Consider the following 24,693-nt stretch of genomic DNA (forward strand, 5'->3'; position numbering starts at 1 on the left):
ATCAAGCAAATTGAAGAAAATAAGTTCGATGAAAATTTGAGAAACGCGAGACGGGTTTTAGTCAACTTTGGAGGCGCATACCTCATAGTATATGTGGAGTTTTAAGGTATTTCAAAATCCTAAAATGAAGTTCGTTGAGTCTAGTTTGTAATGCAACAAACCGTTCATTGATAGGACATCGGAATAGGGAATTATAGACGTTACAAACTAAACTGTCGATGCAGAAACAGCATTCCCGCGGTAACGCTACAGTACTGCAACAGTACCGCTGCTACAGTGAAACCGACTTCAGCATTCCTTTTTAAGGGACAAAAATCTCATTTTTTTCAGCACAAAAGTTCCCAATATTTCCAGAAAAATTCAGCAACAAAAGATCATTTTTTTATCTTGTGGATAGAGAATTGTTCACGACGGCAAACTGTTCACGGCGAACTGTTCACGACGGCAAACTGTTCACGGGCTACTATTCACGACGGGGGTACTGTTCACGGCGTCACTATTCACGGCGCTACTATTAAGGTAAGGTTTAATATTTTCCTACATATTTTAGAAGATGATTAGTCTTTGTATGAATTGGTGGATGTGGAAGAAATTGCAAGAGTTGTGTATGTTGATATGGAAGTGGAGTTTGAGCCGTATGGGGCCAATTTAAACTAGCTATGGTAAATGAAGTTTAATTAGTAGTGTGGTTGTTATTATCATGGATTATATGGCGAAAAGATTAGAAAGTTAAAGTTGGAATTTTGTTGATGTGAATATGATGTTGTTTTCGTTGAATTGAAGGAATTGAAGATATGATTGTATCCATATATTGTTGTTGGTATTTCTGTGTCAACAGGAGGGCGATTGAAAATTTGGGATAGGCGAATGTATAGGGGAAGTGCTGCCGGATTTTCGCTAGATTTTTAGATAATAAAAAAAAACCCTAAATGGTGATATATAAACTAAAATATAGGTTCAATAAGAAATGGGTTATAGAATTGTGGACTAGAAAATATAGTTACTAACGATAACGTTACGTTTATATAAATAGGCTAAAAGGGCGACGAGGCGAAAAGGATCCAGGACTAAGTCACTGACAGGTATGTAGAGCCTACCTTTCTTTCTTTTGGCATGAGCTTTATGAAATGAACAAATAACGTATATGTATGATTCTAAGGAAAATTCTATTCTTAGCGCCACTAGGATGGCCGATGTCTTTGATTTCCATAAGTACTCCATATGGTTTGATATTTATATACATGACGTTCAAAGATTTTAGTGGGTATATTTCCGAATGTTGTTCGAAAGAAAATCGATATGACTAAAGTCTTTGATGAATATTTTGATACTTAAATATAATCTTAAGGTCCCTATTTGATTTTGTCCAAAACATTATTCAGAAGTTTCCTAATATGAATAATACTTGAATTTCGAAATATGGCTTATGAAATGTTTTTAGAAGGTTCCGTACTTCAAAAGCTCGTAACTTTCGTAGACTAACTCGGATTTACTTGAAACGTGCTTGTGGTTTACTAATGATTTCAAGAAAACTAGTTTTGTACTAAAGGAAACATAAAGTCGATTTTCAAAACCACTCCGAAGGGAGTGCGATATTTTATTATTTAGACTTTCCAAAAACCACTCCGAAGGGGGTGCGAGATTTTCAAGCCTAAGTCACTAGATGACTTCATGACGTAGCTAAGTGTGCTATATGATATATGGCCTCAGCTCGTGCCTGAGTGAGCTATGGCCTCAGCTTACGCCTGGGTGCGCTATGGCCTCTGTTTATGTCTGAGTGTGCTATGTGACACGTGGCCTTAGTTTATGTTATGGATTTTCTTTAAAAGAGATTTCCATACATTTGCATATTTGCATTCATGCCCGAAGGGGCCATTATTGATATAGAGCCGGAAGCGGCTGCCCGAATGGGCCACTATTGATGTTGAGCCGGAAGCGGCTGCCCGAAGGGGCCATTATTGATATAGAGCCGGAAGCGGCTACCCGAAGGGGCCATTATTGATATAGAGCCGGAAGCGGCTGCCCGAAGGGGCCATCATTAATTTGCCGGAAGCGGCACGTGTGTTGCATTGCATTATTCACTTAAAGGAGGTGTGTTAGATTACATTACTTATTTTGAAAATGTTAGTTAGATTGCAATTATTTACTTGAAGCCTGCTTGAGATTTGCGTACATATTTACGTTTCTTCCAGCGAAGGCTGCATGTATTGGGTTGGTTATGATTTCTTCTTTCCTAAATTATGCGATGGTTATCATTTATTCCCGCTTTACATATTCAGTACATATTCCGTACTAACCCCCTTTCTTCGGGGGCTGCGTTTCATGCCACGCAGGTACACCCAGGTGAGTAGAAGATTTTGCTAGAAGGTATTCCAAGGGGATTGGCGAGCTCCATCTCAGTTCGGAGTATTGCCGAGTCGAGTACCTTTGTTATGGTGTTTTGTATGTGTTAGAGACTTTGCAGACAGTGTCCTGTGGATAAGGCGTCGAGAAGTGCGAATCATTTATAAATGTTAAAAGAGTATGTATTTTTAAATGATTTCAGTTGGTAAAAAGTACGTAATTGATTGAAAGTTTTTTTTATAATTTGTACAAAGATAATGACCTCTATTTGGAAAAGTTTCATGTGTTTAAAAGTTATTGAAATGACAGGTTTTCGTAAAGCGAATGTTTAAGGGTTCGCTCGACTCTGAAGGGAGTCGGGTGCCCATCATGCCCTATCAAGATGAGGGTGTGACAATTATGATTCTGTCTGTTCGTCTGGACTATGATTCTGTCTGTCCGTCTGGACTATGATTCTGTCCGTCCGTCTGGATTATGATTTTGTCGGTCTGTCTGGGTTATGATTCTGTCCGGTAAATTTCTTCCCGTCCGTTTGTATTATGATTCTGTCCGCTATATTTCTGTGTTTCTGATTCAGACTATGATTATGTTGTTATATTTTCGCTTTACATACTCGGTACATTTTTCGTACTGACCCCCGGTTCTTAGGGGGCTGCATTACATGCCCGCAGGTACAGACGCACCCGGTGATACGCCGCCAGTCTAGGGCTCAGATCCTGCTATTTTGGAGAGCTCCTTTGATTCGGAGCGTGTACTTTTGGTATATATCTTCTGACATCTGTACATTCTGTACGTATGGAAATTCTGGGTACGGCGGGGCCCTGTCCCGTCATATGATTTTGTATGTCTGTTAGAGGCCTGTAGATATGTATGTGGGTTACGGGTTGCTACGATTCGGGTAGGTACGTACGATTTTGTGACTCTGTCCGTTATGTTAGCCTCATCAGCTTATATGTAATTTCAGTATGTTCGGATATGTGTAAGTTATAGCGCGCGCTGCATTTGTATTGGCTTAAGTTTGTATACAGCTAGTGTGAATTATCTGTCTGATGCGCCAATTCTGGTAGGTAGGTACGTATGGGTATCCAGTTAGGATACCAGTCGTGGCCCACGGGGTTGGGTCGTGACACAAAATGCTGAGGCCCCTGATTCTTAAGTGGCAGAACGATGGCGCAAGTCGACGGCCGTCGACCCTGCTCGTGCTGGAACTTTTTGTTCCATTTATATATATATTCCCATACATTTTCCTCCTCATTTTATATTTCACCAAACAGATGCAAACCCTAACATATTCCTCCCAACCTTTCCCATCATATTAGTGAAGGTTTAGGAAGATTCGAGCCTCGTGAACCCGAGCTAGTGAAGAGAAAGTTTTTCTTAGGGTTCTATTGAAGTTGTTGAGCTTAAGAGTTGGATTTGAAGTTTGATTGTTGGAGTTCTAGTTCCTTCAAGGTATGTATGTGATTCTTATCTTTGTAATTGAGTAGTACTACGAGTTTAAGTAATTTAAAGTGAAGAAAGCATAGTTATGAAAGCGGTATGTTAATTCAGTTTAAGTTGAGATTAGGGGCTATTTTGGGAGATGCTTTGGGATGGAATTGATTATATTATGATATGTAGGTATTGGTATTGTTGTTGTTGATGTTTGGGTTGAATTGGAAATTTAGGGATTGTTAGGTTTACAGAGGAGATGTTGTCCGAATTTCGTTAAGTTATAGACTAATTTAAAGGTTGGCATATGAGCGTTCTAGACTAATAGTTAGCATACTTGGTCTTGTGTGTATATTCGTCAAGCCCGGGACTTAAGAATAGTTAGCTTAAGAAGTAGATAAGGTATGATAAGGCTGTCCCTTTTATTCTTTTGGCATGATCCTTGTGATACGAACGAATGAATTAATCCAGCGAGTTCCAAAGACTCTATTCTTAGATAGTGTAGGGATATTCATATCCTTGGCCTCCTATGTTCCATATCTATAGCTTCCAGAGATCGATTATACTGTCATACTAGCTTTTTATGTTACCGAGGAGTTCATAGTATCCTTTTATGAGTCGTTCATGCAATATATATATGTATAGATATTTTTTTACACTGTGTCGCGCTATAGTCGGCCGGACAGGCACGTAGATGTGCACACCACTGCAGTGGGCAGATTATGAATTACTCCAGATGCGGGAGGACATGATATATGGATCGGGCTGTATGTTCCACATCACTAGCTGTTATACTATGATATATGTATATGATTTTGAAAAGAAGCATGCATATGGTACGCCACATAGGCACATTCAGTTATTCAGAGTACACAGACACTTCAGATATTTTGATTAGCTCTAATGTTTCAGATATCCTTCATGGTTCTCATGTATATGTTGTTCTTATGCCTTACATACTCGGTACATTATTCGTACTGACTCCCCTATTGCTCGGGGGGCTGCGTTCATGCCCGCATGTTCAGGTAGATAGAACAACGGTCCAGCTCAGTAGGACTTCCACCCAGCAGTAGTCAGTGCGCTCCACTTGGTTTGGAGCTGCAATCTACTTTTGGTATGCTATTTTTGATATGTATATATATATATATATATATGGGTATGACAGCGCCCTGTCCCATCCTTTCTACAGCTTTGTATTCCACTAGAGGCCTGTAGACAGTTGTATATAGTTGGGAGGTTATGTAGCCTTGTCGGCTCTTATTTTTTTGTACAACATATGTAGCTGCCTAGTGGGCTTGCACTATTATTTTCAGTATATATATACAGGTGGTTGTGAGTTCTTTATACAGAGTTCATGGTGTTGTTCTTACAAAGTCGGGATAGTTCAGTTATGAGTTAGATATGGGCCACCCTGTTATTCAGTGAGATCCAGGTACGAGTATAAGTGTCTGGTCAATAGAGGTCAGGCACTCGTCATGACTCATCAGTTTGGGTCGTGACAGAAGTGGTATCAAAGAAGTCCTGTCCTAGGGTTGTATACAGGTCGTCTCCAGTAGAGTCTTGTTTGTGGGTGTGTTGTACACCACACGTATAGATAAGAGGCTGCAGGGCATTTAGGATGTTGTTATTCTTTCTATCTTAGATCATGCGTTAGATCCGTGTAGTAAGAGTTCGCCTTTAAATAACTTGTTATGATTTCAACGATGTCTCAGAAGAAAGCTACGGCTGCCCAGATGGGCAAGACAGTGACTAGAGAGGCTACTAGACGTAATCCATAGATTACCAGGGCTTGGGATGAGTCCAAAAGTGAGATCCCATCTCAGACTTCGCATACCCCACCTGCATCAGAGGAGCTTAGAGGGGTGCCAGCCCCAACCCCATCTCTAGCACCTACTCCAGTGCCTCCAGTCCCTGGGCCAGATGTACTAGGTCAAGATATGCGGGATGCTATACAGTTGTTGACTAAACTGATAGCCGCTTAGGCTCGACATCAGGGAGTTTGTATTGATCAGGAAAACCGAGCTATCAGTGCAAGGGTCATGGATTTCCTTGGTTTAGATCCCCCAGAGTTCTCCGGTTTGAGGTAGAACATTGTCCCTCAGGATTTTATCAATAGCATGCAAAGGACTTTGAGGGTCATGCATGGTAATGAGATTGAGTCAAGGGACTTAGCTTCTTATAGGCTCCGTGATATTGCGGTGCAGTCGTACCAGACTTGGGAGTTATCTAGGGGAGAGAATGCCCCTCCAGTAGTTTGGCAGGATTTTTCAGAGGCCTTTATTAACCGCTAGAGGTTCGGCGGGCCCGAGCAATAAGATCTTGCTTATTCAGCAGGGCGACATGAGTTTTTGAGAGTACAGTGTGCTCTTTGATTTTTTGGCTAGATATGCCCCAGCTGTGATGGCCGAGATAGAGGATCGAGTTCATTATTTTGTGATTCGTTTATGGCCACATCTTATTGATGAGTGTGCGACAGATGCGTTACAGACGGGTATAGATATTTCTCACATACAAGCATATGTACAGAACCTGGAGGACCGTAAGCGTCAGCGGAGGACAGAGCGAGAGAATGACCGAGGCCATGGTAAGAGGGATAGATCTTTAGATACTGTTGGAGAGTTTAGAGGAGGACATAGGCAGCAGTATTCCTGGTATCTATCCCATCTAGCAGCGAGTGCACCTCCATGGTTTTCAGGTCAGAGATTTGATCGGTCTTTTTATTCCAGAGTGGGTTAGAGATCTAGAGCTTCGAGTTCTCATTATAGACCGGAGTTAGGCTAGATGAGACCACTTTTGCCACGGTGTGCCTAGTGTGGTAGACTGCACGCTAGACAGTGTCGATTGGGGTCAGACACTTATTATGCTTATGGCCAGCCAGGTCATGTAATGAGGGTATGCCCGTCTAGGGGTAGTGTAGGTATAGTTTAGCCTACAGGGTCTGAAGCTGGTTCTTCTTCGTCTATACACCCTTCAAGGCATGGTTCTCAGACACAAGCAGGACGCGGTAGAGGAAGGGGTGGAGCATCTAGCTCGAACAGTCCTCAGAACCACATCTATGCATTATTCGATCAACAGGATCGTGAGTCGTCTCCTAATGTTGTTACATGTATGTTATCAGTCTTCTCCTATGATTTATACGCACTGATTGACCCAGGTTCTGGTTTGTCATATGTCACTCCGTTTATTGCTGGTAAATTTGGAATAGAGCCTGGGTCGATTAAACCTTTTGAGGTGTCTATGCCAGTTAGTGACCCAGTCATAGCTAGGCGAGTATATCGAGGTTGTGTATTTATTGTGTGTAATCGTGATACCATAGCAGATTTGATTAAGTTAGATATGATCGATTTTGATGTTATCATGGGTATGGATTGGTTGGCTTCTTGCTATGCTAATGTTGGTTGCAGAACGAAGGTAGTTTGGTTCCAGTTTCAAGACGAGCCAGTCTTTGAGTGAAGGGGAATGCTGCTTTGCCGAGGAGTAGGTTTATTTCCTACCTTAAGGCAAGTAAGATGACCAGAGAAGGATATATTTATCACCTGGTTCGCGTTCAGGATGTGCAGGCAGAGTCACTGACCTTTCAGTCTGTTCCTGTGGTTAATGAGTTCCCTGAGGTATTTTTAGATGAGCTTCCAGGCATTCCGCCGGAGCGGGAGATTGATTTTACTATCAATCTATTACCAGATACTCAACCAATATTCATTTATCCTTATAGAATAGCACCTGCATAATTGAAAGAATTGAAAGAACAATTGAGGGATCTACTCGAGAAGGGCTTCATTAGACCCAGTACATCGTCGTGGGGAGCACCGATTTTATTTGTAAGAAAGAAGGATGGCTCTTTGTGAATGTGTATTGATTATAGACAATTGAATAAGGTGACTATAAAGAATAGGTATCCGCTTCCGAGGATTAATGATTTATTTGATCAGCTGCAGGGCATCAAATATTTTTTGAAGATAGACTTGAGATCGGGGTATCATCAGGTTAGCGTGAAGGAGGAAGATATTCTGAATACGGCATTCAGGACTAGATATGGGCACTATGAGTTTTGTGTTATGTCATTCGGGTTAACTAATGCTCCAGCTGTATTTATGGATCTGATGAACCGTGTATTTAGACCTTTTCTAGATCTGTTCGTGATTGTATTTATAGATGATATTCTGGTTTATTCACCGTCAGAAGCTGAACATGATGATCATCTACGTGCAGTGCTTAGAGTTCTTCGAGATAAAGAGTTATATGCGAAGTTTTATAAGTGTGAGTTCTGGCTGAACTCTGTGGCTTTTCTTGGTCACATTATTTTAGATGAAGGCATTAGAGTGGATACTCAAAAGATCGAAGCTGTAAGGAATTGGGGAAGACCTACGACACCAACAGAGATACGTAGTTTCTTGGGTCTGGCAGGATATTATAGGCGGTTCGTAGAGGGATTTTCTTCTCTTTCAGCCCCACTAACCAAACTGACTAAAGAATTAGCTAAGTTTCTGTGGATAGATTTATGTGAGCGGAGTTTTCAGATATTAAAGGACAAGTTAACCTCAGCACCCGTCTTGACTCTTCCAGAGGGAACTGATGGCTACGTGATATATTGTGATGCTTCAGGTATTGGGTTGGGATGTGTATTGATGCAACATGGAAAAGTTGTTGCTTATGCCTCTAGACTGTTGAGGAAGCAAGAGAAGAATTATCCAACCCATGATCTTGAGTGAGCTGCAGTGATCCATGCTTTGAAGATATGGAGGCATTATCTATATGGTGTTCATGTTGATATTTATACTGATCATAAGATCCTCTAGTACATTTTTAAGCAGAAGGACTTGAATTTATGTCAGAGGCGATGGCTAGAGTTATTAAAAGACTATGATGTTGATATTTTGTATCATCCTGGCAAGGCAAATGTGGTAGCAGATGCTCTTAGTCATAAATCCATGGGTAGTTTATCACATGTGCAGCCAGAGAAAAGAGAGATAGTCAGTGAAGTTTGTCAGCTAGCCAGTCTTGGAGTTCGATTGATAGACTCAGGTGATACAAGAGTTACTGTCAAGGATACTGCGATGTCATGTTTGGTAGCTGAGATAAAGGACCGTCAGTACGAGGACCCTATTTTAGTCCATTATTGAGATACGACTCCTCAGAACGAAAAGACACCCTTTGTGATTACAAGAGATGGAGTAGTCAGGTATTGAGAAAGATTATGTGTTCCTACTGTTGCAGGGCTTCGTAGACAGGTTATGGGGGAAGCCCATTATTGTCGCTCTTCTATTCATCCGAGCACAACAAAAATTTACCATGATATCAAGGAATTGTATTGGTGGGATGGTATGAAGAAAGATATAGCAGAATTTGTCGTCCAGTGTCCGAATTGTTAGCAAGTTAAGATAGCGCACCAGAAGCCTGGGTTTATTGCAGGCTATTGAGATTCCGACATGGAAGTGGGAGGTAATTAATATGGACTTCATTACAGGGTTGCCCCATACTTAACATAAGTATGATTCAATATGGGTTATGGTTGATAGACTTACAAAGTCAGCCCACTTCCTACCTGTCAGAACTACTTATTCAGCTGAACATTATGCGAAGATTTATCTTAGAGAGATTGTATTACTTCCTAGGGTTCCTACAACCATTATTTCATATAGAGGAGCGAAGTTCACAGATAACTTCTGGAGATCTTTCCAGAACGGATTGGGGACTTAGTTGAGTCTTAGTACTGCATTTCATTCGCAGACGGATGCGCAAGCTGAGCATACTATACAGACACTTGAGGATATGCTGAGGTCTTGTGTAATTTATTTCCGAGGTAGCTGGGATGATCATTTTCCCCTTATTGAGTTTGCATCTAACAACAGTTATCATTCTAGTATTAAGATGGCTCCTTATGAAGCTTTATATGGGCGGAGATGTAGATCATCCATAGGGTGGTTTGATGTTGGAGAGAATCAGCTAGTAGGCCCAGATTTAATACAACAAGCGGTTGACAAAGTGAAAGTGATTCAAGCAAGGTTAATAGAGGCACAGAGTCGACAAAAATCCTATGCAGATAATCGGCGACGTAAGTTGGAGTGTGAGGTTGGCGATTGGGTTTTTCTAAAGATCTCTCCTATGAAGGGAGTGATGAGATTTGGAAAGAAGGGTAAGTTAAGGCCTCGATACATTGGGCCATACAAAATCATTCGTACCATGGGTAAGGTAGCATATGAGTAAGAGCTACCTTCTGATCCGGAGTTTGTACACCCAGTATTCCATGTGTCCAATCTCCGTAAGTGCATAGGAGATCCCTCGAGAGTTGTTGTTACACCCCGTACTTCAAGATGAACGTTCGTTAAGTTTAAGTACAAGTACGTGGAATTATGATCAAGATGAGCCGTCTTTCAGGTTTAAGGAATGGCATAATTATTAGGTATACTTATGGATAAAGTGATATATGAGGAGTACTGGGAAGTCTCACGACCAAATGGAGTTGAAGAAACAGCTATTGAGACCTTGAATTTTGTGGAAAATATGAAGGGAAAATTTTGGGCCAACTTTGAGAAAGAATATCTTTTAGTATATGAGAAGTTTTGAATCAAAACAAAATCCTAAAATGAAGTTCGTCGAGTCTAGTTTCGAACGCAACAAACCACTCATCAATATGACATCAGAGTAGAGAATTATGGACATTGCAAGTTAGGCTGACAGAGCAGAAACGCTGCTACAGTAACCGGGCTGCTACAGTACTGCTATAGTATTGCTACAGTACCGACATACTATAGTACTGCTACAGGGACCCGGCCCGAATTTGACCCACTATTTAAGGATCAAATCAGATCCCAAACCTCATTTTTCAGCCAAGAACATTCCAAATATTTCCCAAATTCTCTAGAAAACTCTCCCAAGTCCCGTCCACTACATTTTAATGCAAATTATGTGAAATCCTCGAATTTAAGTTTGGACAACACATGGCTGTGATTATAATATCGAATTGCGGAGAAACTTTGCTTGGATTCAAGGTGATAATCGAAGATATTGCAATTCTAGTGGGTGAAAGGTATGAATCTTTCCTTATTAGTATTGATTTAAGCTTATCTACGAAGGAAAAGTTACTAAATGAGCGTATAATGAATTTATGGGTCAAGAAATTAGATAAAATATCGTGTGAGATGTTTATGGAATATTTTGGTATTGATAATATTGTTGTTGATGTTGGAATTGTTGTTGTTGCTGTTGGTTGCTGAATTGAGATTTCGGGTTAGGCATATAACAGGGGAGATGTTGCCCGAATTTCGGCAGATTATAAAGGGATTTTAATTAAAGGCTTAAGACAAGTATATGATGGTAAGCCTAATAATAGTATGAACGATTTTATATGTAGATTACAGGTTAGGAGATAAGTGGGAAGGTCTAGGAGCAAGATTCCAGGTATGTTAAGGCTAAACCCTTCTTTCTTAAGGCATGATTCCTTTGTTGTGAACCTATATATGACATCTTCAATAACCTTGTTTCTAAAAGTACCAAAGCTTACAGTTCCCGATGTTCTTGTGATATCCTTGAGCATGTTTCATGGCTATTGATGTTATTCATTGATGTTGATCTCATCTTATGACTTTGTTTCTTCAAGGTGAGACGTGTTCATGATGACGATTCCATAATAATAATCCAATGAGTTTAGGAACAGGTTCTTAAGGAATATTTTATAGGACATGAATAGAGTGCTAGTAGAGGATCTCTGATGAGGTATTTAATGTTGGAAGAGAGGTTCATGTTGTATCTTAGGAATTGATTATAGTCCAGTCAAGTGGGAAGAAGTACTAATGGCCTGAGCTGTGCTTATAAGTCTTATCCGATTATGTAGACCCTACGGGTTAAGTGATGACCACGGGAAGTGCATAGAGATTACTTGTAGAAATTTAGTTATGATGTTGATCATAATTACCACTAGTCTACGACCAGTTGGGCAGATGTATATATTTACCACCGGACTGTAGCCAGTCGGGCAGTTACCACCGTGCTATGGCCGGTCGGGCAGTTACCGCTGATCAGTCGGGCAGTTGCGCTCTACCGTCGGGCGATAATCGGACGGGCAGTTATTACCACCGGACCGCAGCCGGTCGGGCAGTTACCACTGATCAGTTGGGCAGTTAGTATAAGATGATTAGTAAGGTAAAAAATAGGATGATTAGTAAGGTAAAGGCACAGTACTGTACATAGATATGGTTAAGCATGCGAGAGTATAGAGAGAGACATATATCATATATGGATCGGGTTACACGCTGCAACACATGTTCAGATAACGTTTGATGATAAGGTAACCAGGACTATGGTAGGGTATACAGACCTAGTAAAGATCACAAGAAGATGAAGAGGTATGTATACATATGCTAGATTTCCATCGGTAGTTCAGAAATGCCAGGTTGATTCTTATTCTTTTCATCTTTAGTATATGGCTATATTGTTGTACTTTCCGCCTTGCATACTCAGTACATTGCTTGTACTGACGTCCCTTTGCCGGGGGTGCTGCGTTTTATGCCTGCAGGTCTTGAGATACAGCTTGACGGATCGTTCAGTAAGGATACCAACTCAGCAGGCAGAGTCATGGCGCTCCTCTTGCACCGGAGTTGCCCTATGAGTCAGCATGGCTGCATATGCATTTGCATGGGTATGGCGGGGCCTTGTTTCTGCCACTTTATGTCATGTACTCCTGTAGAGGCTCGTAGACAGATATGCACAGTTAGATATCTTATAATCATCTCGACTTATAGTATGTTGTATCATTATTATGGACAGCCTTACCGGCACATGCACTTGAGATTAGTTGAAGATGTAAGCATGTTATTTTTTGGGCTTGTGCCCCTATGGATTATAGTACCTTGGTTTTATATTGCCTTTCGCGATACAGAAGACGTGAGTTACAGTTTAGTTCGCTCGATTCCCGTAGGGTGCCGAGTGCCAATCACGCCTTACCAAGGTTAGGGTGTGACTGTAGTACCATTAGATGATATCCAGGTGACTGAGCAGTTATCATACGAGGAGTTCCTTGTGGCTATACTAGATAGGCAAGTCCGTCCGCTACGGACTAAGGATGTGGCTTCTGTTAAAGTACTCTGCAGAAATAATAATGTCGAGCAAATGACTTGGGAGGCTGAAGAGGAGATGAAGACTAAGTACCCGCACTTGTTTTCGTAGTCCCGAGAGGCCTAGTTTGAGACATCATCAACCCCAAGTACTGGATTTATTTATAGCTATTGTGATTGGTTGTGTGAGGCCATAATGTTGTATATTTTAACATGTGGCCCTGTGTGGCTTTATTTTGGGCTGCTGTGTACAGGTTGGAGGGGTATAGTTATTGCCGGGGGGGGGGGGGGGGGGGGGGGAGGGAGGGGGGAAGAATGTTACGTCTCTCATTTTCATCGTACGAAAGTCTATGGCTTCCTAGTTGTATATACTCTTAGCACGGAGATTCGTACCCGAGTTTATGAGACATTAAGTGTCTTGCCTCACGCATACCGAAGTATAAGTATATGTTCCTTACCATACAAAAGTATTAGAAGTTAAACGAATCGAATCGAAGCAACTCAGGGAAGCAGAAACTAGTCCACTTTGACGGTGCAAAGGGACGGCCCGTCGATAAGTTGACGTGGAGTCCTTTCACGCCGTCAACATGCCGAGGCCCCCGATTCTTTGGTGGCATAACGACGGCGCAAGTCGACGGCCGTCGACGTGTTGACGAGCCGTCAACCCTGCTTGTCGACCCAGAGGCGCTGGAACTTTTTGGACCACTTATATATATAGCCCCATACGTTTTCCTCCTCATTTTATATTTCCCCAACCAGATTCGAACCCTAACATATTCCTCCCAACCTTTCCCATCATATTAGTGAATTTTTAGCAAGATCCGAGCCTCATGAACCCGAGCTAGTGAAGAGAAAGTTGTTCCTAGGGTTCTATTAAAGTTGTTGAGCTTAAGAATTGGATTTGAAGTTTTATTGTTAGAGTTATAGTTCCTTCAAGGTATGTATATGATTCTTATCTTTGCTATTGAGTTGGTTGCTAAGAGTTTTAGTAATTTAATGTGAAGAAAGCATAGTTATGAAAGCGGTAAGTTAATTCAGTTTAAGTTGAGATTAGGGGTTGTTTTGGAAGATGCTTTGTGATGGAATTGATTATATATATGTTGGTATTGGTATTGTTGTTGTTGATGTTTTTGTTAATGTTTAGGTTGAATTAGAAATTGAGGGATTGTTAATTTTACAGAGGAGATGCTGTCCAAATTTCGTTAAGTTATAGACTAATTTAATGGTTTGCATATGCGCGTTCTTGACTAATAGTTGGTATACTTGGTCTTGTGTGTAGATTCGTCAAGCCAGGGACTTAAGCACAGTTGGCCTGAGAAGCGGATAAGGTATGTTAAGGATATCCCATTTATTCTTTTGGCATAATCCTTATGATACGAACGAATGATGAAGCGAGTTCCAAAGACTCTAATCTTAGATAGTGTCGGGATATTCATATCCTTGGCTTTCTATGTTCCGTATCTATAGCTTCCAGAGATCGATTATACTTTCATACTAGCTTTTTATGTTGCTGAGGAGTTCAGAGTATCCTTTTACGATTTGTTCATGCATTATATCTACGTACAACTATTTTCTTACACCGCGCCGCACTATAGTCGGCCTACCCTGCACACCACTGCAGTGGGCAGATTATGAGATTACCCCAAATACGGGAGGACATGATATATGGATTAGGCTGTACGTTCTACAACACCAGCCGTTATACTATCATATATGAATATGATTTTGAAAAGAAGCATACATATCATACGCCGCAGAGGCACTTTCAGTTATTCAGAGTACACAGACACTTCCGATAGTTGGATTAGCTCTCATGTTTCGTATATCTTTCATGGTTCTCACGTATATGTTGCTCTTTGTCCATATATACTTGGTACATTATTTGTATTGACTCCCCTATTGCTTGGGGGGCTGCGTTCATGCCCGCAGGCTCAAGTAGACAGACAGGCAGTCCAGCTCAGTAGGACTTCCACCCAGCAGTAGTCAGTGCGCTCCACTTGGTTCGGAGTTGCAGTCTATATTTGGTATGCTATTTTTGATATGTATATATATATATATATGGGTATAACGGGGCCATGTCCCATCCTTTCTACAACTTTTTATTCCACTAGAGGCATGTAGACAGTTTTATATAGCTGGGAGGTTATGTAGCCTTGTCTGCTCTTATTTTGTTGTACAGCATATGTAGCAGCCTAGTTGGCTCGCACTGTTATTTTCAGCACATATATATATATATATATATATATATATATATATATATATATATACAGGTGGTTGTGAGTTCTTGATACAGAGTTCATGGTGTTGTTCTTACAGAGTTAGTATAGTTTAGTTATGAGTCAGATATGGGCCACCGTATTATTCTGTGAGATCCAGATACGAGTATAAGGGTGTCTGGTCGATAGAGGTTAGGCACTCGCCATGAATCATCGGTTTGGGTCGTGACAACAAGCTTATGGTCTTGTGGTCCAACAAGCCTACGAAATTTCATGCATAAGTGTAACATATGGATCATGTACAAGTCCCAAAATTATACAAAACCTAAATGCATATGCAAATGTGATCTTCACTAAATCTCCCAAAAAGTCAACTCCAAATGGCCATCTTAAAATCTCTTCCCGTACATTACCTACGATAGAAAACAACTTTCGCCAAGCATAAAGCTCAATGGCGTATAAACTTTGGGCTTGGAGCCATTAAATTCTCCGATTACCTTATTATTCAAGGAGCTCAATGAGATAAAAATAAATCAGGTAAACAAGTATATCAAAAGTATCAAATATCAAACCTTTCAAGAGTTTTCAAATATCGATATCAATAGTAGAAGGCTCAACTGTCAAGAAAGCTTACAAAATCAATTCAAGAGAGTTTGTCAAATAACAAATTTAACACAATATGTACGTCATGCCATCACACCAAGATTAATCAATATCAAGATAGACCGAAGCCCCAAAACAAGTAGGGTTGAAACCCAATAATCAAGAGAATCAAGACCATATTAAAAATGGCTTTCTAGTTCGTGTTTAATAAGGAGAAGGTTCCATAACTATGATGAACCACAAATGCAAAGTCAAGATGGCAAAATATCCGAGTCAAGAGGCATGTCGATATCCGTGACAAAGTCACAACCACAAGAAGGAAAAGTTCCAACAAGAATGCAAAATGATCAAGCAATTCGTACAAGTGGACGATTTAGCGAATATCTTGCAATATTTGAGATAATAACCATACGATGATATAAGGTTAAAAGAAAGGAAACAAGACATCAAGATACTCCAAAAATTCCAGCAAGTAAAGATATTTCAAGTTCAGTTTTATACATAAACCTTAACATTTTACCACACAACAAGTTCTATCATAACTCGAGGAGCTCAAATCGTCTACGCCATAGACCAACCAAACTTGTGCACTTCCTCAACCAATTTCCCTTAGCTTGTATAAGAGTATATATACCTTAAATACACAAAAAATGTCTATTCAAGTTTAGTGGTTTCATGATGTCGAAACTAAACATGATATCAGTGAAAATCACCCTAAACTATCAAAACAGAAATTCTGGGCAGTACCAATGTCTTGTATTGTGGCTCAGTTTTGATGGGCTAAACGACAAAACTAGACTTAGCTCAGTATTGAAGGGGTAAACGGCAAAACTAGAATCTTTGGTCTTCATAAAAGCTGTAGATATATGTCTTGGGGTTCTAGAGACATTTAAATCACCCCAACATCAGTTTCGTACAAAAAGACATGCTCAAAATTGTAACAGTACTTCATGGAGGGTTTGTAAAACAGAATCTGGACAGTACCTGCCTTGTATGTAATGACCCGTTCGGTCGTTATTGCATTTTCGACCCTTTTTCAGGCTTAATTACCTCACTTTTGATCCGAGGGGACCGTTGACATGCTTCCTGAGGTATCTAGACTTGATTCGGGCGACGTTTTTTGAAATATGGGCTATATGTGAAAAAGAGTTGATCCAAAGTTGACTTTTGGGTAAACGAACCTTTTTCAAAATTTCAACGATTTTGAGAGGTCCGGATGGTCATTTATAACTTGTGAGCATATCTGGTTCGGTTCTCAATGCACTCGGATGCATTTTGGGACTTGGGTTGGGAAATTGAAAATGAGGTATCGGGGGTTGACTCGATCAATAAGACCTCTATATGAAATTCTGAAGCCACGGGTGCGTTCGTAGCATATTTATATGTGATTTGTTAGCAGATGGCCTCGGGAATGGTTTGGATTTCGATTGAGACTTAGAAAAATTGTTGGATTTTGGTACCTGTTGTCCGCATTGGCGGCACCAGTGCCGTCCCAGGGGTACCGCTGTTGTGGCGGGGTGACCGCTAGGGCGGCCAAGTGTTATTGGCCCAGGTCATCCCAGCTATCTGTTGGGCGCCGTTTCGGCGTCGCTGTTGTAGCCCCGTTACCGCCGTAATGGTAATGGGCCTGTTATTTCATTAAGTGTGTCTTAAGTAAGCCCTTAGTTTACCATTTATTCCCATTTCGATATTTGAGCTCATGGGGACTGTTTTCGAAGATTATTGGAGAAAACTCTTGGTGGTAAGTCTTGCTATCCTCTTTACTAATTCCTTGTTCCTAATCATCATAGATTCCTCTTCCCTTAGTAATTCCTTAGTAATGGAAGATAAAAGTGGAGTCAATGAATGCTCTATCTAGGCTTACTAATGACGAAATTGATGGGGTTTACGCTAGATTTTGATGAGTTTAAGGTTGTAAATCATATATCTTCCATTATTAGTGTTGGATTCTTGAATCAAAGAGTTAGGGTTTATACCCAAAATTGGAGGTTTTGCTTCAATTTCGAAATTAGGGGATTCCATGAGTTAAATTAGCAAATAGTTGTTGGGTTATGAGCACCTAGGGCTTAATTTGATATTTTACCCCCGAGTTTCCCGTTTTGACCTTATGGGCCCCGTTTCCCCAAATTCTAGGTTTGATTTTGGCCTTAATTGAATAATAGCAATATTAATATTGTTCTTCATGATTTCTAATCTATAATTCGAATATGCCTACACTTCTTTGATCTTGAGGCTCAGCGGAAGGGGCAGGCAATAGAGTGATTTGTTGGTGTTTGTTGTTCATTCATCCAGGTAGGTTGTGGCTTGCCCTTTGTGAGATATCGTATAGCGAAGAATATATTTAGATTATATCGTCGGAGAAAGCATGTAAACCTTCGGGTATGAAGTTGGGTTGGATATTGTCTTAGGTTGGGCCCTGTTGGGTGATTGGGGCTAGCCACCCCGTTGTGTTGTGATTTGATTGTTCTATTATGTTGGCTTGATGCCACGTGTTATTGGTAGATATTGGAATCTGTTGTTCCATCTTGATTATGATATTGTTAATTACCCATTGTTGGTACTTGTGACTCGATATAGCGTTGGTTACCGATTGTTGGTACTTGTGACGTTGATATAGTGTTGATTACCCATTGTTGGTACTTGTGACTCTGATATGGTGCTGATTACCCATTGTTGATACTTGTGACTCTGATACGGTGTTGATTACCCATTGTTGGTACTTGTGATATTGAGCATGATAATTAATATTGATACATGCATTGCACGCACTCTCATTTTTCATGATATACTCTTGAGACACTGTTGGTACTTCATGAAACACCGTGATGAGCTGGGCTCGGTTTGATATGAGAGTGACGTGAGAGTCCGCTATCCGATGATAGTATTGGAATCGTGGATTGAGTGGTAGCGATTGTTGAGGTTTGTGTCGGAGCCGTGAGGTACATGGACTCTGCGGGTCCCCCACGGTGGTGCCAGTGAGAACCCCTCGTGGGCAAAGATTCGGGGTCTCGTCTGTCTGTTGGGCAAAGATCCAGGACGAGTGGCACTTAGACTTCGCGAGTCACCTTGGGTTGTGCTACTGAGATATCCATATTTCCGTCCGGAGTACATTTGTACACAACATTCGCATGGCATTGCATTGCATTGCATCATGGCTTATATTGAGATGATTTCGTCTTTTACTTGTGATATTGGTTTCAGATTTGATGTATTAAGACTTGGCACATTTGGATTAGATGCTTTACTTAGGCGATGACGTGTACTTGGCTTCGATTATGTTTGATTTATACTTGTTGCTTTATCTGCCTATCCTGCTTTATTGTCTGGTTATGTTAGTTATGCTTAGTCGACCGATGATACCTACCAGTGCTATAAATATTAACAGAACCTAAAGTAAGCAATTTTCATATATCGTCGAATTCACGTAGGGAGTACGAAGTAAATATATCCTTACTATAAAGATATGATCAATTGAAAATGCAAGTATTAGTTTAAAAATTTCTGGGTGTTACAACTCTCTAACCCTTAAGAAATTTCATCCTGAAATTTACCTTATACTAGTCTCGAAACAATTGTGGATATCGAACTCGCATATCCTCTTCTTGCTCCTTGGTATCTTCCTTTCAAGAATGATTTCTCCAAAGGACTTTCCTTATTTCTAAGTTATTTTATCTCACGCGCGCCAAGATTTGGTGTAACACCTCGTACATTCGGGCTAGAGCTCGACTTGTAAGAAACTAATCAAGTCATAAGAAGAGTCATTGGACAAATCAAAGTCGAAAGCCACTCTACCAAGCATGTTTTCAAGTGAGTTTGCAGAATGTTTTACTTTAAGCGACAATAGCCCCATTATTAATTAGGAATATGGGAAAACTTCCTTGATGAAAGTTGTAGACCTTTGAAATACCTGTCCAACGATATATTATGTTGGTCAAACCGACATTTGTACAAAACATTATAGCCATTTTACTGAAAGGTCACAGAGCAGTCCGCTCACTGGAAATTGCCATGACTAAATAGGGACTAAATATACGGTCCGTATATATGGACTGTATTTTAGTGAGAAACTCACCCCAACATTCTGTTTTTGTACCATGAGAATATACGGTCCATAAATACGGACCGTATCTCAAAATACCGACCGTATTTATGGTCCGTATTTCTCCCGACGCAATTAAGTATAAATACACCAGTTCAGTCTTCTAATTCTATTTTTCATTCCTTCAAGCCCTATGTCACGACCTATTATGCCTAAGCTGTACGGGCACATTACCATCCCACCTCGGTAAGCAAACCCTCAACCTAACAATGAATAAATACATACATGAATAAAATTAGGCAACAGAATAGAATAAATATGTAAGTCTTATGATACACACACACACACACACACACACACACACACGTATATATATATATATATATATATATATATATATATATATATATAAGTAGTGGAATAGTGCGGAATAATAATAACACCCCCAGGGTCTAGCCTGAATAACACAAGAGCACCTAAAAGGGAAATAATACAAATCTGAAATACTAATACATATAGTGTCTATGTCTCTGAATAGAATAAGACATAAAGATAGAAAAGTCTTCAAGGCAGCGGACGGCGATGCTCACCCTGGAAACTCAAGGAGAAAGCTGAAGCAACTATCAGGCACGTGTCACGGAAGTGGATCCGACCTGATACTCTGCACTCATAAAGGAATGCAGAAAGTACAGGTCGGTACAAAACAATAGAACTGGTAGGCATCGTCAGCCCACTAAGCATAGCTAACACAATTCGGATACTAAAGCAGATAAACAGATAAACCAACTAGTATAAGCCAAACGTAATCAAATCCAAGTAAACGTCATTACCTAAGTAAGCATCTAATCCCAAATGTGACAAGTATGAATATATCCAGTCCGAATCCAACATCACAAGTACAACACAAAAATCATCTCAAATCAATCCATAATGAAATGCAATGCAATAGTGTTTGAATGCAATGTAATGCCATGAAAATGTGGTGTACACATGCACTCCGGACGAAAATATCGACGTCTCGGTAGCACAGCCCAGTGCGACTCGCAAAGTCTAAGCGCGACCCATCCCGGATCTTTGCCCAACAGACAGACGGGACCCCGGATCTTTGCCCACAGGGGATTCTCACCGGCACTACTAAAGGGGACCCGCGGAGTCCATGCACTATCAACGATTTTTGAACTAACATCGGATATCGGCCATGCAATCAATGATTCCGGGATGAACATCGAACATCGGCCATCTCGCGTCACTCAAGTAAAAGAGTTTTATCAAGTATCAATTTCACTCAATCAACGCTTTGGGATGAACATCGGACATCGGCCATCTCACGTCACTCAAGTAAAATTGAACCCAGCTCATTAAGTGTCACACCCTAACCTTCTTAGGGTGTGATGGGCACCCGACCCCACATACAGAGCCGAGCGAATCCTCAGACTCTGATTCCATACATACCCTTTCAAATTTCCAGATCATATCACATGAAACATACAATAGGACTTCTAACAGAAACGGAAAACAGACATCGTCTTAGGCGGCCATATCACATCAAATCCATAGGCAGGCGGAATGTACATCGCCTGAACATACATACATATACGAACATATAGGCCACTTGGGCCACCATAGCAAACAGGGCCGCTTAAGACACAGATCTCAGACCGGACCAAACAAAATCTGTGGACATATGAAACTGCTTACGAACTGACTCTCTGTACCCACGACTCTGTCTGCAAAGTCTCTAACACAAATCAGAAAGCACAACATATGAATACTCAGACTCGGCAACGCTCCGATGGAAAGTGGAGCTCGCCAATCCCGCTGAAAACTCCTAGCCAAGTCTTCCGATCATCTGGGTGTACCTGCGTGGCATGAAACGCAGCCCCCGAAGAAGAGGGGTCAGTACGGAATATGTACTGAGTATGTAAGGCAAGAATACAGCAAACAGAATCATAATCAGAATCAAAAGTACAGAAGTATAACAGACGGGATCATAATCAGACTCAGATATACAGAGCATATGTACGATATGCAAAATAACAGAAATAACTTACTGGGACACAGACCGTGCATGCCAAGAACGGTATCCAGTCCTTTACAGGACCCGGGGAAAACGTGGTCGCCTCCCGACCTTAGGCGCCACACACATCATACTCCAGAAGATTTGCTCCTGTCTCCGACACACATCATAATATCCAAATGTACATATACATATAGGCGGTTCAGCGAACCAAACACATCATACTTCGTAAGACATCATACTTCGGAATTCATATACGGCGCCCGGCCCTCAGGCGAGGAACTCGGGAACCGTACGCACGATATAAACCGGCCCGGGACTCGGCGAAGGAAGTCATGATATATGCACGAGCAGAGTAGTGAGAAACTAAATGCACAAAACCAAGACTCAATGGATTAATCTAACGTACTATCCGAATATCCGTTAACAGATTACTCATAACAGATTACTTATACCAGAATGCTTATGTCAGAATACTTATTTCAGCATACTTATACCGGAATACTTACTTCAGAGTACTTATAGCAATGTTGGGAATACTCATATCAAATTACCCGTATCGGAGTACTTATATCAGAATGCTCAGATCAGAATACATACTTGTATCAGAATTTCTCATATCGGGACACTTATGCCAAATACTTACATCAGAATATTTATGTCAGAATGCTCATACCGGAATACTTATTCCAGAATACGCATGTCAGAATACTTAAGTCAGAATTCGCCTATCAGGATTATTAGACACTTACATTAGGGAGGACATACGGATCACAAACAGACTCGGAATCACAGAATAGATTAACCCCAATGTACATATCAATATCATACCTTACTTGGCTCTAGGACATGCCAAAAAAATGAAAGGGTAAGCCTCACATACCTGTTCAACCTCTTATTAGCTGTACTTATTCGTCCAAGCTCACAAATCTACATTTGGGAGGATTCACACTAATGTTAGTCCTCTTATCACACACTTATCCCAAGTGTCAAATTGTACTATTCTATATTCTGCCGAAAATCAGGCAGCATCTCCCCTGTTTATATGCCTAGCCCGAATTCTCAATTCAGCAACAAACAACAATAATAACAATACCAACATTATTCATAATATTTCCAACTCCAAAATATTCCATAAAACAGCCCACACGCTGTTTTCCAACTTTCATAACTAACCAACTCAGTATACAATTATTTAATCGCGTTTTCATCGTAAATAAACGCGTATTAACACAAAAATAGAAAGAGATTCATACCTTTCTCCCTTTAATATTGACCTATATTCACCTTTTCATGCCAATTTTAGACCACCACACGCCCTCTATTCAATTCTGCAGCGAAAACTATACGCTATCCGGACTGGAATTGGGAAATTATACCTGGTTTGGGGTAAAAAGTAGGTGTGGAAATGTTGGAGAATTTTCCAGAAATTTGGGATGGTTTTGAGGGCCTTTTGCTGAAAAAAAAATGGGGGATTTGCCCCTTTTATAAGGTTCTGGGTCCTACCCAGAACCGACATAAAATGCTTCTGCGCGTTTGCGCCCATTTTTGGCGCGTTCGCGCAGAGTTAAATTTCCTGACTGTAAAGTATACAGCGCGTTCGCGCTGCATTCTGGTGCGTTCGCGCTGGCCTTTTTCTGCCTGGACCTTCGTTCAGTAAAACGGTCATAACCATTGATACCGATATCGTGTGAGAACCCACGACCTATGGTTGGAAAGGTAATTCAATTATCTACAACTTTTATTTCTGGGTGTTTTCCCAAATTCAAAACTTATGATGCCCTTGTTGCCCCTCCAATTCAGATCATCCGAAAACGTTTCCTTAAATCGTCCTTCTGGAGGGCTTATGCCCATTTTTGGCTTACGGGTCCTTCTTAGGACTTGCTCAACTTTCCATATGCTACTCGTATATATCTTCATATATCCTTTATAAAACTTCAACGTGTGGGACCCACTTAGCTTGCAGCAACGAGGGCTCTTCGTCGAATAACATATGAACTATTTCACATCATGTTGTCTCCAAATGTCATATATATGTTATTATTACCTCCTCATAACACAAACTTCATCCTGAACTTGATTATCAAATTTTTGTTCTGCGCGTTCGCGCCACTCGCTGGCGCGTTTGCGCAGACTATTTTCCTAGCTTGCCCCTCCAACTTTTAATGTTCATACCTCCTTACCCCGATGTCCAATTGAGGTGCCGCTTGTTCCGTTGGAAAATAGACTTCCCGAACATTACTTTAAACTTTATTTTACTTCAAAAACCTCAACCTTTCTCAATATTCCATACTAATAATATTCATAAGTAATATTCATAACAACTTATACATTAAAATAGCTTTTGAAAATGGTCTTGTCCTTTACTTACCATGACGACTTTGGGATTTCCAAATGTACAAGATACGGGCTATAACATTAAGTGTTTCATCAATTATAATCAATATCTCAACAATGTTTCGTGAAAATGAGAGTGCATGCAATACACGAATCGACATCAATAATCATGCTCACTATCACAAGTACCAACGATGGGTACGCTAACAATATATCCGGATCACAAATACCAACAGTGGGTATACCAATAATATAACCAAATCACAAGTACCAACAGTGGGTACGCCAATAATATATTCGAGTACAAATACCAACAGTGGGTATGCCAACTATATCATAATCAAGATGATAAAACACAATCCAATATCTACCAACGACTCATGGCATCAAGCCGGCACAATAGAACAATCAACTCATACATAACGGTGGCTAGCCCCTAACACACAACAGGGCCCAACCTAAGGCTAGCCCCAAACACATAACAGGGCCCAACCTAAGGCAATATCCAACCCGACTTCATATCCGAAGGTTCACATGCTATCTCCAACAATATAATCTAAATATGTGCTTCGCTATACGAAGTCTCACCAAAGGTAAACCATAACCTACCTGGATGGCCAAACCGCAACACCAACAACTCACTCCTTTGCCTTGCCT

Source organism: Lycium barbarum, chromosome 3, assembly GCF_019175385.1.
Source record: "Lycium barbarum isolate Lr01 chromosome 3, ASM1917538v2, whole genome shotgun sequence".
NCBI lineage: Eukaryota > Viridiplantae > Streptophyta > Magnoliopsida > Solanales > Solanaceae > Lycium > Lycium barbarum.